We start from the raw sequence: 19006 nt of genomic DNA on the forward strand, positions 1-19006 counted from the left end.
ACATGGAATATCTTCACTTGAGCATGTTTTTCATATAAATCAACAAATACACTTAATCATATATTTCATATATAATAATTTGATCACTAAAAAAAATGTTAACACAATTTAGGCATACTAGGCAACAATTAACAAAGGAAATTCACAAAGGAATAAGAAATTTCGTGGATTAAGAACCCCTACCTCAATTGAAAGAAAACCCCCAATTTATGCCCAAATTTTTTTTTTTTTTTTTTTTTTGAAATCCTTAGGTTGGCCAAAAATGAACTTTGCTCTGATCAAAACGTAGGCATCGACGCACTCATTGACTTTGCTTTTAATGTCAAAGCCAAAATCCAAGTAGAATTGTGTAGATCAAGCTTGGAAAAAAAAAAAAAAAAAAAAAGAAAAGAAAAGAAAAGAAAAGAAAAAGAAAAGAAAAGACAAGAAAAGAAGAAGCAGAATGGCATGAGAGAGAGGGAGTGAATTGAAGTCGGCCATTATAATGAACATACCAGTGGGCCCCACAAGTAAAAAAAAAATCTTCCATGATGTCATTTATATATATTCACTAATTATTTTACCACCACAAAAACCAACATATAACCATGCAAATATGTACAAAATAATAATCCATATAATGCAATGGACCCGAAATAAAATCTCCGCACAAAACAATTCAGGTAGCGGGTCCCACCCGGGACTTTTCGGTCCGGAAAACGAAAAAATGCCGAAATGGCAACTATTGAATTTCAAAAAGTCCTGAACTCAATGAAATGCCCCAACCAACTCTCAGGCATACCCGGCACACCCACGGTGTCCGACAAAGAAAAGACGAAAATGCCCTTGCAAAAACAGAAAATTCCAAAAAATGAAAAATGATAAAAATCGGAAACATAACAATCTACCCTCCTTAAAAGATTTCGTCCTTGAAATCTACCCTTCTTAAAGAAGGAGGCCCACAGTACACACTTTCTCGAGAGATACTCCACAAAACTACAAGACCATGAACCCACCAATAATATTGCCTTTGACACCAGACGTCACCAGGCAACTAGAAACCACTGCCATAATAACCCAATGCTCACCACCCTATGAAGGTACCCATCACTCAAAACATCGCAACGCAAAACCAACTGGTACGCTCTACGCTATACTTGACTCAATACGGACATCAATCCACTCTACACTGCCACGAAAGGCTCCCAAGCCCGAAAAAGAACAGTCATCATATCACCACACATGACAACATCCAAACCCAATTCATCCTTCAATGGACACACTAAAATTTAGACAAAAAATCTCGTTCATCTCACAATCAAATTCAACTCTATCCTACACATCCTTGTTAGACCAAACACTCACTATCCAATACTTAACTACACCATCACATATCGGTACAAGCGACTACCAACTACACCATTCAGCAATCATTACACTTAACAACCTTCAGATGACTAAACGACGAATCTCCCAACAATTATATAATCATGAGTCACCAAATCAATAAAACGTATTATCTTGTATCCAGGCCATAAATCCTTTAAACATGACCTTTAATAGTCAATGGTTGCACCACAACCCCTTTATCGGACACTTGATCCTTCCTAACACACCTCGTCACTCGAGATAAATCATCCAAATCCACACTGACACATTAACACAACGCATAAAACGGTGCTCTCACTGTCACTAACAAGTCGAAACAATCATTGACCTTTGACCCGACATCGTGCTAAAGAGGGACTAAATCGAGAGAAATGGTTGGCCAGGCCATTCTCAAGATCTCAAAGTTCGATCGATCCAACTTGATTCTCTGATCGATCGATCTTTCTTGTCCTTATCCACATGCTAGATCTTATCCAGCTGTACCACCCTACCAATCATTTTTGTCTTTTTCCCAATAATATCTTCAAAATATCTCAGATTTGTTTTTATCCAAAAAGGCACCACCATAGAGGATCGATCCAGCTTCAATTCGATAGATCTAAGCCATGTTCGATCGATCTCACCACAAGTTCGATCGATCGAACCTCCTAAATCCCAAGAAAATCTAAATTCCAGCTCATTAAAAGTTGTCTCATATCCAATCATTGGAGGAATATTGGCGTACGAGCCCAGCTCATTTGGGGTGATATTTGACCTACCTATATAAGGAATATGAGCCACTTTTTGAGATATTTTTTTGGAGACTAGAGACTTTATACTTGAGAGGCACAATTTTCATATCTTAGTAAGGAAGAAAGGAGAAGAGGAGGCTAGAGACACAAGCTTGGAGTTCTTCCATCAACCAAGAAGAGGAGCAATCTCTACCATTGAGTTAGCCCTTGAGGGTTGGAGGACACCATTCATGAGTGGCTAGACATCCTCTTGGGGCTAGAGTTAGCCCTAAGCATGCTTTCTACATCTTGATTTATGTATTTTTCAGGGGATTTGTATTATGATACATGTTTTGACACTTTTATATATATAGATCTTATTTATTCAATGATTTATGTGGTTTAATGTTTCTAATTGATTATTTTATTCTATCCATATGTCTATGTATGCTAGAATAGATGTTCATGTGTTTGTCTCTATTTCTTGTGTTGTTCATGCATGTCTATGTGTATTAATGCTATGGATCTAAAGATTGTTAAGACATAGTGCTTAATGGAATGCTCTTGTATTTTATTTAATGGTTCATACTCATTTCATGATAGAGTGTGCCTCTCCCTTAGTTTAATTAGTTAATTTTATGTCATTAGCTTAGTTGTAATGTAGTTGTAGTGTAGTTGTTAAATGGGAAGACAATCCATTCTTGTTGTTTGATGTTCCATGCTTTTAAATGCAAGTAGCATATGTCTTTAACCTTGTGAGGTGTTTGGATTGTGAACTTAAAGAAAGGATTAATGGCTTAATTTGATATGTTGTGCTATCCACCATGTTGCTTAGACAATATATGCTTAATTTGTCATCCATGCTTGTTGAAACAACCACACACACACACACTATGTTGCAATACATGTTTTTCCCCTCATTAATCATTTATTAAGGATGTGGAAAAGTACGCTTAAAGGTGATCTCTAAACCCCAAGATCTTTCTCTCTCTTTTATTCTCTTTATTGCATTATTGTTTACTTTAATTTAATTTGCATCTAGTGTAATTCAACTAACCAACCACTATTTTGATCACTCGACCTACTAACCCTAATTGTGATTCCACAACCTAATACGACCAACCAATCCCTTGGGACGATCCCTACTTGCCCTAACTATATTTTTAGTGAAAGGTAGTGGAGGCAATTATAAATGTAAAACTTGGCCCTCACCTTAATGCACTTCTCTAAGCTATGTGGTGAACGACGACCATAGTTTTTGGCGCCGTTTCCAGGGATTAATTGAAGGCATTGTCATATTTGTGGAATCAATTAGGAATTAGTACTCCTTTGATCATGTCTTTACTTTATTTTCATCTCAATTTTTGTTACTTATTATGTTTGTTCTTGTTTGACTAGGAGCATTGAGCTAAGAAGGTGAGCAAAGGAGTATTCCAAGCAAAGGAGCTAAGCAAGCAAGGAAAAAGGCTAAAATCATAAAAAAAAATTGCTAAGCTAAAATCTAAAATTTTTTGGAGTTGAAGTACTAAAGGACCTTTCTGAGCTTTTTCTTACTCAATCTCTAGTTAAATCGTCGGCCCGCATGGAGGCTTGTATTTCAATTCTTAGATAAATCGTAGCCCACATGGAGGCAATTTAGTTTTCTTGCATATTGTTGATAGCATGGGAGTATGGGAATATTGTATGTGGAGGAAGTTTGTTGATTGAATTGTTGTGAAGTGTTTGTCATTATTGCTTGTTGTGTTGCATTGTGCATGCATGGTCGTAGATCATTATGACCCACTCTTGTCCCTCTAAATTTTCATCTTGAATCCGTTGTTCAAAACCCTAGGGGAAGAGGAAGTTCTAGTCAATCCATTTCATCAATGGTAAGACATAATGAGGACCATGTGGACGACCTTGGTCATATAGACCAACAAGGTATCATCCATCCCAATGTGCATCATGATAACATGCAAGTACCATTAGGCATGCCGAGGCCATTCGTTTATCCACCATAACAACAAGGCCAAGTCCCATTGGGAATGCCAAGGCCAATCTATGCTCTACCACCTCCCATCATTTAAGGCAATCAAGGTGCCCATGTTGCACCTCTAATTGTTAATCCTCCCCTTGCTTTAAGAGAACACTATGTGCCTAATGAATACAATGCACCCACATGCATTCAATTGCCACCATTTAGAGCACACCACTATGAAATCAAGCCATAAACCATTCAAATGCTTCCTAACTATCATGGACTTCCAAGTGAAGAACCTTACAAGCATTTGGATGAGTTTCTTGAAGTATGTTCCACCGTAAGATACACGGACATGCCGGAAGAGGTCTTAAGGCTTAAAATTTTTCCATTCACCCTTAAAGACAAGGCAAAAAATTGGTTTAACAATCTTAAGCCTTTTTCAATAACTTCTTGGGCAGAAATGCAACAAGAGTTCTTGAAGAAGTACTACCTGGTTTCTAAGACCAATGCCATGAGAACCTCAATTCGAGAGTTTTCACACGGGGATGGGGAAACGTTCCATGAGGCATGGGAACGCTTTAATCAATTTCTTAGGAAGTGCCCACATCATGACATGCCCAAATGGCAATTAGTTCAATATTTCTTTGAGAGCTTATCGGACAATTACAAGGGCATGGTTGATGCTTCCATGGGTGGCTCTTACATTGATAGGCATGAGGATGACGTGTGGCATCTTTATGAAAGCGTGAGTGAAAATTCTTTGCATCAAACTTTATCTTCTAAGAATGGTAGGAATTTAAGTGGAAGGAAAAGTGTTGGCTTACATCAAGTCGACCATTCCAATGAAATAGCCGCCGAGATGAAATCCTTATCTCAAAGGTTTGATCAATTCTTGATCAACTAAAACTCGGCGAATCAAGTATCTTCCTTCTCTAACCATTCTCATCATGCATCTAATGAGACATGTATGACTTGTTCAAGTGTTTTACATTCTACTTCCAATTGTCCCCATGGACATGTGCAAAGTGAGCATCATGAACAAGTTAATGTAACTTTTGTTAATCAAGGGAACAATCCTTATGGCAATCATTATAATCCTAGTTGGAGGAGTCACCCGAATTTCTCTTGAAAAAACCAAGGGGAAGGCTCATACCCTCCCCAAGGTGGTTTCCAAGGGAAATATATTCCACCTCCAATGCAAAGCCAAGGTTCCTATCACAAGGAAACCAATTCTTTAATTCTCATTTTCCTAATCAACCGTCATATTCTCAAGGAAATTCTAGGAGTCCGGCTTTTGAAGAGAAAGTTTTGATCGCTCTAGACACTCTAGAGGCTAACACTCAATTGCTTAATTCTCATTCTCAATCCATTGCTAAGCTAGAAACACAAGTAGGGCAAATAGCTAGTACTTTGAATGCTAGAGAGAAAGGGAAAATGCCTTTGAATGCCCCACAAAAGCAACAGTGTGTTGTGGAGATTTATTCCTCATTGAATTGTCACACAATAGAGCATGCCAATGCGGTGACTACCTTAAGAAGTGGGAAGATTATGGACAACCAAGTGGGTATGTCCAATGAAGAGAGTGAACCGGTGCAACCACAAGTTGACACCCGTCCCGTTTCTTATCCTATTCCTCCTTCATTTCATATGCATGATTTTTCAAATGAGAATATCTTGAAAAGTGATTTTAAAAAGAAAGATTTGCAATATGATTTCAAAACTTCTTGTGTTGAAGAGACTTCAAAGAAAAAATCTGAAAGGTTTTTGAGCCAAGAGCTCCATTCCCGGATGCATTTCAAATGACAAGCAAAAGGCCAAAGCAAATGAAATTATAGATGCGTTTAGGCAAGTGAAAGTTTATCTTCCACTTTTGGATGCAATCAAGAAAATTCTGGCTTATTCCAAGTTCCTAAAAGACTTATGCACCCAAAAGAGGAAGAACAAAAGCCAAGCACCTAGGAAAGTGGTCTTAACCCAGCAAGTAAGCTCAATTTTGTAGCATAACACTTTTCCAAAATTTAAGGACCCTGGTTCACCTACCACTTCATGCATCATTGGAGATTATATCATTAATCGAGCTCCTCTTGACCTAGGAGCAAGTGTTAACCTTCTTCCATACTCAATATATATCAAATTAGGCTTAGGAGACTTGAAACCGACGTCGGTGGTTTTGCAGCTTGTTAACCGATCCATCAAAATGCCGAGGGGTATCATTGATGATGTATTAATTAAGATTGATAAATTCTTCTTTCCCATTAATTTCGTTGTCATTGACACGAAACCAGTTCTAAATCCTAAGAGCCAAATTCTCGTTATCCTTGGCCGTCCTTTCTTGGCAACCGCGAATGCCAACATTAATTGTAGGATGGAGATAATGAAGATCTCATTTGGCCACATGAAGGTGAAGTTGAATATCTTCAATCCGACCCCCAATTCATTTGACAAGCATGAAGAAGTTAATGTTGTGGAAAAATGTCATAACCATGAATGTGAAGGAATAGAGTCTTTGCTTGAAACCAAAATTCCAAAAAGTCCATCTTCAACCTTAAAACTAAAGAAAGTTGTTTCAAAATCTTTTTTTGAAAGGGCACGGAAGCCCAAAGATTGTTTTGACCAAGGATTGAAAACGTCTTTTGAGCTTAATCCAACAAGTTCCTTAAAGAACCATTTGTTGGGTGGAGTTCAAAACACTTATCACCCCTTCAAGGAGGGGATGCACTATAAGATGTTTAATCCAAGCTAAAAGAGACCAACGTCTTGCTAGAGACGTTAAAGACCAGCAAGACATTTCGTAGGGTGTCAAAACCCTATTCCTCCCTCATTTCTATCTTTAAATTCATTTCTTGCAAAGTCTAGATATTGGCTTTGGGTTCATATGCATTGCTAGGAATTGTGATTAGGATTGCATGCACTTTTATGTTGAAATTGAGCATTTTGCATAAGTTCGATCTATCTCAAAATGAGTTCGATCGATCGAACTTCCCACCTGCATCAAACTTGCATCCAAATCACTCTCTATCCAATCGTTCGAACAAAACTTGCATATTTCAGCTCTCTGTCCCATCGTTCGAACTTATTCCTAGATCAATATTTAGTTCTTCGATCGATCCAACTTTATCTTGGATCGATCTGCAATTCCAACACATAGAAAAATTTTGAACCTGCATCCAAAAGCCTCTCTATCTCATTGATCGAATATTTCTTCAAATCTTTGCATTCTCGATCGATCGAAAATATTCTGAGATCGATCTTGGAGAAATCGATCTTTGTTATTTGATTTTCAATTTTGACTTTGTTTTAAATTCTTAATTTAAAAAATTAAAAAAAAAAAAAAATTCAGAGGAGAGATCATTACAGTTCGATCGATCTGAAGTCTCAGTTCGATCGATCGAACTGGTTCGGGGAAGTTTTTAAAAATAGAAGTCAAGGGTTTGTAAATCGATTCAAGAATTGATCTCAAAGCCTCGTTTCACCCTTCGCTATTGCATCCCAACTCTTCTCTATCTCCGATGAGACTCCGGCGACCATCCCAGAGGTTCATCCTCTCTTCCATTCTAGATCTCATTCGCATCTCACCCCCTTCGCATCTCCACTTCTCTCTTGATTCCGGTGAGATCTGAATCCTACTTTTGTGATTTCAAGCTTCGATTTGATGCATATATGTTTTAAATGTTAGATCTAAGTTGTTATGATGATGAATATCTCCATTGATGAAGCTTTGAGCTCTGTGTATATATGTGTATATATATGTATATATGTTTTGTATAGATTTTGGATTTTATTTGATTTTCAGAGTTATGGGTCTAATCCAGTGACTAGGATTGATGTTTGTTATGTAGATAGGCCCACGACCATGTTCGTGAAGGCCCCGTGCCGACCACGTCATAGATCTGTGACTTTTCGAGTTTCACTTCACAGTTCGATGGTAATGACCCGGATTTCTCAACCCGGTGCGTAAGTGATAAATCGGAAGTTGACCCGATAACGGACCCGAAATGCGGAAGCGAAAGAAGCTAAATGACCTCAAGAGATGTACGTCATCCCTAAGGCCCCAAAATGACTCTTCATGAAGCCACGGAACTCAAATGAGCCAAGCAAATGAAGCAAGAATGCCTAACCCGAAAAGAGATGAACTAAGGGCAAAATGGCCATTTCTTATTGAAAAGGATGCCACCGTGCACGCCATTGGAAGGACAACGAAAAATGAACAAAATTAGACTCAAGAATCGTTTGATTTTGAGTCCGGGCAGAAAAGATATGAAATTCCAACACCTGATGCAAAAGTTATGAAGTAATGACTTAACATTTTCCAATATTTTCATAATAAACTTTGAAAACAAAAGTGTATAGAAAATGAGATACATGTCATTGGCCTCCGGCCTTATCTCATACATGTTAAATACATTGAAAAGAGTGCACTTACGTACACTTTACATATACGAATCAACGAATACAAGTTTAAACAAATAGGGCTACAAATAGGCATCTTATGCTAACACTTGCATAAAATAGAAACTTAGAAACTGTAAGCCATCCAAGGAGCAATGGAATCTTCAAATCCTGAATCCTGTACTTGAAATATGCCCCAGTATCGTTGGGGTGAGTAACATAAAGCTACTCGTAGGAGATGAGCATGCATAGACCTAGCATTTTACAATTTTATCACCTTATGCTGAAACATGTTAAAGGGGCTCATGCTACCTAACGTCTATGTCAAGATGAGACTAGGGAGCATCCTAAGCTACCTAGACCATTTCTATCATAATCACACTGTTCATGCAATTCAAACAACATGGAAACATGTTATATAAGGCAACAAGATATAGATTCTCAAAGTCTTCAACTTGAAATCCAAAATACGAAAACAACAAGTGTGGGTCATGCCACCAAACGTCTATGTTTAAAATGAATCTATAAGGTCATTCCTAAACTACATTTGAATATCAAAACACAAATTATGATATCGATACAATTTAACCAACAATGGAACTTCTGATACAACGCATGAAGCATGCTTGCACAAAGCTACATCTTAAGCTCAAAATAGGAAATCAAATAAGGAACAACAAGTTACGATATCATTTAGTTATCAACTTGAAATGAAATACGAAATCAAACAAAGTGGATACTCGGACGTCACGCCAGATCAGACCGACAACATAGTTACTTTAGGGTTACTAGCCATGGGTAACCTCCCTATGTGCGCATTAGACTATATAGAGGGACAATCCCTCGTACTAGAACAAAGTCCTAGCCGTACCCAAACAACGACATCCCCAAGTTTCCAAAATCAACAAATTGTGCAATAACGTATATATATCAACATGTATATACAAGATATCAACTATTTACCAAGCACAATCCAAATTTTGGAAACTTATACAATACATGCTCAAAATTTACAACTACTATGGCATGTAAGATGTCAAATACAAAGTGTGCAATTCCTTATACATAGCAACAATATATTCAATAAGGAAAAACATATTCTCATAAATATAAAAGTAACAACTATGTTATCCAATGCTCAAAAGTAGTCAAGTGAACATACATCAAATCCAAATCCATGATTTAAATATAGAAATAACTTCCAAAATGCAATTAAATCCATGGAGTAATAAAGTAGAATTTAATTAAACATAAATAGTTAAATTCTCTAAATTCCAAGTTAATCCAAATAATCTCAATTTAATATATATTGAAAGACATGTCATGGTCATCATATATATAACATCAAATGACAAGTTAAGTGATTAAAACACTTAAAACAAAATTAATCAAGCTAATTAATTAATTTCCTCTAAATTTTTAAACAATTTCAAATGCCCTCAATTTAATCTATGTTAGAGAACATGCCAAGGCCGATTTAAATATCACATACAACTTGATTCATGTGAATTAAACTTTCACTAAAGATAAATATTAAATAAAAGTTGTAATTCTTAATCAAATGATCCAAATTTAATATATGTTAACCAACATATCTAAGCATAATTTCCTAGCATGTTACAATTCAAATCAAAGTTATACATCATCATAAATTTTAAATCTTACACAAAGAAATAAAAATTACTAACTTTCTAGATTTGATACAAGGCTTACATATATGTTGTATAATCATGGCAAACACACAATACAACACACAAATAATCCTAAAACATTCCCTACCTCAATTGGAATGAAAATCCCAATTACCACTGAAATGAAATCGCCCCAAATTTTCAGTCCGCAAAACAGATTTTTCAGCTTGCTACCTTTAACTTATAAAATTCATAAAAAATTCAATTCTAACCCAAATTGAATGAATCCAAAGCCCAATGAAAGCTTAAACACTATAATTTGATAATATCAATTTAGTTTAACAAAATATTTTCCCAATTGAAACATTTTTGACCCACAACTTTGAAACAAATTCTGCCCAGAAAACACATTTTCAGCCTGTAGCTTCCAACTTTAAAAATTCATGAAAAATTTATTTGACATCCAAATTGGGCAAACCTAATTTATTTTGGAACTAAACATATGAGAGTGTAAAACTAAAAATTTAAGCCATGATCCAATGTCAAAAGGTTAGTGAAATAAATCATCTAAAAATATGTTTTCTACCTGCAATAAAAACATGGACAGCAGATAGTTTCATATTTTTAAAAAAATTTATAAATGCTCTAAAATCGTGAAAAAATTTTGAGTAGTGTAAAACCTATGGGGGAAGTTTCATTAAAAATTTCAAGGCAATTGAAGCACCATAGCTCCACATAAAAATTCATTTCCAGACCGAAAAGGAAAAGCTTCAAATTTCCAGCAACTAGCTTGCAACTTTAAAAATTCATAACTAATTCATTTTAAATCCAAATTACATGAAACCAAAACTAAATGAAAGCTAATTGAATATATTTTCATATTATATATTTAATTTGATAAGATTAATTTCAAGTTAAAACAGTTTAAGGGCAAAATATAAGTCCTTCTCTTCCATGCATGTAAAACACTCAATAATGACATAAAAATACTTCAAAATAATAGATCAATACCTCACTGGAGAATTGACTCTCTAGATACCAAAGCAAAACTAGGAGTTAGGTTAGATCCTTCAAGGGTTTTGAAGAGGAGGATGAGGGGAATAAAAAGTATTCCAAGCTTTATGGTCTAAAGTAAGTGGAAGGGTCTCAAAGATCAAGGTCAATGCCTAAGGCTTCAAGCTCTATCCATGGAGGCTAGGGTTTTCTTGTAAGGAAGAGAATGGAATAATGTGGTTAAGTGTGAGTGGAGGAAATAGAAATCCTCCACTCACTATATGCTCTTACACCATGGTCAACACACACATCTATGGTCAATTACACAAAAACCTTCCTTTAAAACCATAATCCCAAAGTAGCCCAAAGATATTTGCAAGACTAAATTGTGAACCTACACTTGTCACCAATCCATGGCTCCTTCCTAGGCTTAATCCCACACCTACACTTGTCAACCATCCAAGCCAACAAGTGCACCAATCCTAAACCAACAAGTGGGTGAATCCTCACCCTCCAAATGTCATCATCCAATGCATTAAAGTGTTTCCACACAAATGTCAACAAGTGGACCAATGAGAGTGTGACACTTGTCACACTTTTTAAAAATTTTAAAAAGGTCTTTTTTGAAAATATCTTCCAAATTTAATTACAAAATGGTCCCCAAGATGAAAAATAATTACTTTATTTAATTACACTAAAACCTCACAAGTTAAGAATAATTACACTAAAGTATGCATTAATGCCCCTTTATGAAAGAAGTAAGCAATCAACATGCTTTTTGTAATACCCCGATAATTTTAAAAGATTTATTAATTAGGATTAATTATTTTATTTTATTTTTCAATGATTTATTTTATTTTATTGAGTGCTAGATTAATTATCTTATTTTAATTAAGTTATATTTCGTGATTATGTATGATGATTGATTGTTTGTGTGGTTGATTATTGATTGAATTATTGGTGTGTTGATTTTATTGGTATTATATGACTTAGTTGTAAATTCTTGTTTGTTTATGTGCTTCATGTAATTAGTTATTTTAATTTCTGTATTTAATTAATTATCTTATTTATTTAAATTAATTGGATTGGGCTTAAGGAAAGTTGGACCAAAAGATGTGGTCTTGGGCTTGTATGAAACCTTATTGGGTTAATTAATGAAGGTCCGTGGTTATTTAATTATTTAAATGATCACTTTTGTATCAATTATATATATATATATATATATATATATATATATATAATTATATATAAATATAATTAATTAATAATTGTTATGGAAAGATATATATATAGATATATATTTATTGATATTTATAAGTATATATGATTTAATTAACTAATGAGTTAATTATGGAAGGAATATATATTTTTATATATATATGTTTATAGATATAAATTATTTAAAGATTATTATTTTAATTCATAATACTAGTTGGAATAGGATTTGGAATTTAAGGTGTATAAAAATACATATAAGGCTTTAGGGTTAAAGGTTTTACACGTTAGAAAAATAAAACAGACAGAGAGAGAGGAAGAAGAAGGGCTGACAAGGAGGAGGTCGGATCTGAAAAGGAGGACGTCGGAATTGGAAGAGATAATTAAAGTTAAAGCGTCGGTTTCGTTTCGAAACCTTCAGGCGAGTTTTCTCTAACTTTCCTCTTAGAACTCATAAGGATTTCACCTTGAGTATCAAGGCTTTAATTAAATTTATTAGTTTTCTTCAGCGGTTTATTTATTCTTTATTATTCATCTTTGTATTCTATGCTTGTTAAATACTTAAATTGTTTTGATATCCCTTGATTTTGTGCGCGGACTTGATCAATCCGTGTTCCAAAATTAGGGGTATCACAGTTGGTATCAGAGCACTCCAGGTTCAAGTGTCCCTAGGGTGTCTTTCGTTGTGTGACTTCCGCGTTGTGTACTCTTTTACTTAGAGCTTAAGTTTAGGATTCATTGTATTCTATATTCGGTCCGTTAGTGTGTCCTACTGGTAAATCATTGAGTATTATTAGGAAAATGGTAAGACATCGATTTAGAAGGTATTGGTAAATCGTTGAGTCTTCCCCTAATTTTGAAGTATGGGTTTTATGGATTTATGCACCAATAAAATAATATGGAGGTATTTTAGGGACGGATTAACGGAATAGTTAAGTCCTACCTATTTATTTATGAATGGTATGGTTTAATACACCGGTATGGGACGGTGGCATTTCAGGGACGGATTAACCAAAGAAGTTAAGTCCTACCTATATATTTATAAGGGAACGGATTAACCATAGCGTTAAGTCCTACTTATTCGTGTCAGGTCAACGGAATAGTTGGATGGTATGCCATTGAAATAATATGGTTGGATAGTTTACTTTTATGTGGATATAATGGATTATATATATATATATATATATATATATATATATATATATATATATATACATACACACACACATATATGGGCCATGATATAAGCTTGAGTCTCAGGATCAGTGGTTAGGATGGAGGCGTATATTGCCGATTGAGATGGGTAGCTGGGTTTAAGGATGTGTGGGCTCTGGTAGAAGGAGGACTCGTAACCACCTTTGTGTGCGTTTTACATGAGATACCCACTATCCGGTTGAAACTGCTTTAGTCCAGTGAGAGTCTCTAGTGTGTACTTATATTTATCAATTATATAAATATGGAATTAGCTAATTACGTGATGTGTCTGCTAATAATGAATATGTGTGGATGGGTTAATTTCCACACGGATAAAAAGAATAATGAAATTTGAAATTAAATAATCAAAGTTTTTATTTCATGGATTTGTGAATTCCGAGGACAGAATTCCGTTTGTTAGGGGGGAAGAATGTAATACCCCGATAATTTTAAAAGATTTATTAATTAGGATTAATTATTTTATTTTATTTTTCAATGATTTATTTTATTTTATTGAGTGCTAGATTAATTATCTTATTTTAATTAAGTTATATTTCGTGATTATGTATGATGATTGATTGTTTGTGTGGTTGATTATTGATTGAATTATTGGTGTGTTGATTTTATTGGTATTATATGACTTAGTTGTAAATTCTTGTTTGTTTATGTGCTTCATGTAATTAGTTATTTTAATTTCTGTATTTAATTAATTATCTTATTTATTTAAATTAATTGGATTGGGCTTAAGGAAAGTTGGACCAAAAGATGTGGTCTTGGGCTTGTATGAAACCTTATTGGGTTAATTAATGAAGGTCCGTGGTTATTTAATTATTTAAATGATCACTTTTGTATCAATTATATATATATATATATATATATATATATATATATATATATATAATTATATATAAATATAATTAATTAATAATTGTTATGGAAAGATATATATATAGATATATATTTATTGATATTTATAAGTATATATGATTTAATTAACTAATGAGTTAATTATGGAAGGAATATATATTTATATATATATATGTTTATAGATATAAATTATTTAAAGATTATTATTTTAATTCATAATACTAGTTGGAATAGGATTTGGAATTTAAGGTGTATAAAAATACATATAAGGCTTTAGGGTTAAAGGTTTTACACGTTAGAAAAATAAAACAGACAGAGAGAGAGGAAGAAGAAGGGCTGACAAGGAAGAGGTCGGATCTGAAAAGGAGGACGTCGGAATTGGAAGAGATAATTAAAGTTAAAGCGTCGGTTTCGTTTCGAAACCTTCAGGCGAGTTTTCTCTAACTTTCCTCTTAGAACTCATAAGGATTTCACCTTGAGTATCAAGGCTTTAATTAAATTTATTTGTTTAAAAATTATGGTTAGATCGGAATAATTAAAAAGTATAAACTATTATATTTGATTTTTAGATTATTGGATTTTAATTGATATATATATATGTGTTATGTATATTTTAAAATCAATCTATAGGTGGATTTGTGACCCAAGAGAGTTAATTATGGTTTCTTTATTTTCTAGAATTGTTCTGTAATTTTCTGAAATTTTTCTGATATTTTTAGGAATTTATTAGGATTTATTTTCCTATTATTTGTTAGGAAAATAATTATATATATATATATACTAGGTAACTGGCGCATGTGGAGCGGCACAATAAAGAATTGATCCAGTGCAGCGCGGTGTAGGATAATAGGGTGTATACGCCAATTAGGGCCATTTGATTAATTAAACTTATGTGAATTGATATGGTGCATCGCGGCGCATAAAAGTTTGGTGCGCAAGTGTATCTGGACCATAGAAGTGGTCTGGTCAACTATGGGATTATTTGGTGTATTGCAGACCATGAGAAGATGGTGCACTCGCTGATCTGGACCTTAGATCTATTATAGTTAATAGAAAATAATCTAGTGTGAGCGTGTTCATTTGCGCACTCATTTATGACCATTGGATGCGGCATAAAGGAAGTGATGGCTTCAGTGTGGTGAGCTCACGGTAGCTGAAAGAGCTTAGCCAATACCAGCACACAAGGAGGCTTGAATCCAGCGCGTGCAAGTGCATAGTAAGCACGTGGGCGTGCGTGGGAAACTATGTTGGCCTAATTCGACACTAGAAATTAAAACGGTCATAACTTAGTCATTTTAAATCGAAATTGGGTCATTCTTGAGCTCAAATTCAAGGATTTTTCGTCTTCTTTCCAATGGTACCAATTTCATTATCAGATTCCCATCCTACTAGGAGATATTTATGTTTTAGTGAGAAAGTGTCGGAAAACTATTTAAACCAATATGGAGTATTTAAAGGAAACTATTTCTGACATATTTAGTTGCACTAATTTGTGTAAATATAATAAATTAATAATTTGTTATGGAAGGAAGTGTATATATATATATATATATATATATATATATATATATATATATATATAAAATTATTTATATATGTGTATATATAGTTTAATTTGTCTATGAGTTGTATGGAAAAATTATATATAAATGTGTATATATAGTTTAATTTGTCTATGAGTTGTATGGAAGGATGAATATATATATATATATATATATGTATGTATGTATGTATATTGATTTTAAATAATCAAGGATTATTAAAGAAGGTGTTAAACACATATATACATTAAATAACATATGTGTAGGTATATATATATATAAATCATTTAAGATGATTAATATTATCATTCTTATTTGGCATATCTTAATAGGCTGGTTGTTAAATTAATGATATGCGTATAATATGCATGTGATGGCTATGTATGATTTAGCGTATTGTTAATTTTAAAGTTAATTCATGGTTAAAGTGTGGGCATGGATGAATTGTCAAATGATTAAATATTTTACCTAAATATTTGTATGAATAGAATACATATATGGAAAGTATGGATGAATTGCTAATTAAATGTATGAATAAATATACCTGTGGAGGCATGGTTGAATTGTCAATGTATAAATATACATACACGGAGGCATGGTTGAATTGCCAATGTATAAATAAATATACTTATGGAGGCATGGTTGAATTGCCAATATATAAATAAAAATATTTACAATGGCATGGTTGATTTGCCAAAGCATAATTACGTTGTTATGTGTTAGATGATTAAAATATCATCTATGGTTGTTGTATGTATGGATTGGATTAGGGTTAGATATTCTTAAATGAGAATAGTTTAGTACTTACTGGTTAGTGTATTATTTTACATTAATAAAATAATATTGGGGAAGACGTGGATGATTTGTCAAAACTTGGATTTTGGATATGTGATTTAAACAATTAAAATCATTATCGGGTTGGCATTAAATAGAGTATTTCTTTTATTATAATTTGTTGTTTAAATGATTAAACAACTGACTAGGATGGGATTAAGGTCACAGGAGTTTTTATAAAATGAAATGGTAGATTGGTCTAGGTATGAATATTATTTTAATAATTATTTAATAGGTATGGAAATTTAATAAACCTATTAATGGATGTGATTAGTATAGTATATATAATTATATATAGACATGTATATCGTGCTTTATTAAAGTTAAAACTTTATTAGGTTTGGTTTTGATCAGAGATGATCTGCTTATTGGTTTTCAGAGGCATGGTAGAGTGAACTTGCTCGTAGGGTTTAACCCACGATTTATTTTTCAGGTTATTAGAGGTTCCAGTCTCGAGGTTGAGGATCCGCAGCTGGGAGACTGTCATTCGTCTATTCATCCTGTGTACTTTTAAATAGTATTGGATTATTGGATAATGTTTTAAGGGGTCCTTGAGTTATGGGATTTCCGAATTGTAATTGTTGGAGAATCGTTAAGTAATATTTATTTATTAGTTTTGTAACGACCCACTCCACCACATGGTATGATATTGTCCGCTTTGGGCCTGAGCCCGCACGGTTTTGCTCTTGGGCTTCACCCCAAAAGGCCTCATACCAATTGGAGATGATGCACTTACATAGAAGCACTTCACCTTTCCTGTACCCAGGCGATGTGGGACTTGGCACCCGTAGCTTGCCAGTGTGGTAGCCTGACAGTGTCTCTTGCACCCGCCCACAGCACACCCGCCCACAAGGTCATCACAATCCACCCTCCTTGGAGGCCCGACGTCCTCGTCGGCACACTTCCGGCTGGGTCAGGCTCTGATACCATTTGTAACGACCCACTCCACCACATGGTATGATATTGTCCGCTTTGGGCCTGAGCCCGCACGGTTTTGCTCTTGGGCTTCACCCCAAAAGGCCTCATACCAATTGGGCACACCCGCCCACAGGGTCATCACAATCACCCCCCCTTTGGGGCCCAACGTCCTCGTTGGCCACACTTCCGGCTGGGTCAGGCTCTGATACCATTTGTAACGACCCACTCCACCACATGGTATGATATTGTCCGCTTTGGGCCTGAGTCCGCACGGTTTTTGCTCTTGGGCTTCACCCCAAAAGGCCTCATACCAATTGGAGGTGACACACTTACATATAAGTACTTCACCTTTCCTCTACCCAGGCGATGTGGGACTGTGCACCCGTAGCTCGCCAGTGTGGTAGCCTGACAGTGTCTCTCGCACCCGCCCACGGCACACCCGCCCACAGGGTCATCACACTTTTCTAGAAAAGTAAAAATACCACTATCATGGAAATCAAATATCATGAATGCATGTAAAATCGGAATCAAATCCGAGCACAAAAAGTGAGGTTGTGCAAGGAAAAAGGATAAACGAGAAAAAGACAAAATGTGAATAGTGTTCGGAAAAATAAAATATGGAAATGACACAATCCCTAAAGAAAGTTGTCAATTCACGGAAAAGAGTCTCGAAAATCATTCCAGAGCACTCGAGATGACATCAAGTGATGAAAAACTGAACCCAAAAAGGAAAAGACAACGGAAAAAAAAAATATCCGTTAAAATCTGAGAAAAAGAAAAGGAAGAAAAATGACCGGGTCATTACATCGATCGATTGAACTTTTTATTCAATCGATCAGTAACAGATCGATCTCACTTATTCTTGATCAATTGAACTTGCATCGATCTCACATTTTTGTGATCGATCGAACTTCACAAATTTGTTTCACACACTTCACACACCATCTCTGTGTTTCATGCTATCTTATACATGCCCAATGCCTGTGTTTTCCACATTGGATGCATTCCATACTTATACTGTTTAGCATGTCTCACATCATGTCACTTATTCCTTGTCACTTGCATAGATTCATGTTCCTTATCTGTTTTGTCTATCCTATTTGACATACATGATTCTATAAATTGTGCTTTAATTCTTTATACTGGCACTGACTCCCATTTTGCAAGTTTTCCTTTTATTTTGCAGGCCATGGCTAGGGTCAAGACTGTAGCTCGCGGACACTATCACCGCAGGGCCAGGCAGAGTTTGGACGACGAGGCAGGTCTATCTCACACCCAGGATCCCATTCAGGAGGAGCCAGCAGAGCCCATTCCACCACAGTCTCCAGCTAACAGTCGACTACAGTCTTTAGCCGAGGCATCTTCTTCACAGGCTGACGTTGAGGC

General features: G+C 34.9%; 1 pseudogene; it reads right to left on the reverse strand.

The window, feature by feature from the left end:
* Positions 1–4554: 4554 nt before the first annotated feature.
* On the reverse strand, positions 4555–4653 carry LOC132310756 (small nucleolar RNA R71; annotated as a pseudogene).
* Between the last annotated feature and the right edge of the window lie 14353 nt (positions 4654–19006).

The sequence above is a fragment of the Cornus florida genome, unplaced genomic scaffold (genome assembly GCF_030987335.1).
Source record: "Cornus florida cultivar Cherokee Brave unplaced genomic scaffold, ASM3098733v1 CherokeeBrave_3.0.0_Hap2_Chr05, whole genome shotgun sequence".
In the NCBI taxonomy this organism is placed as follows: Eukaryota; Viridiplantae; Streptophyta; class Magnoliopsida; order Cornales; family Cornaceae; genus Cornus; species Cornus florida.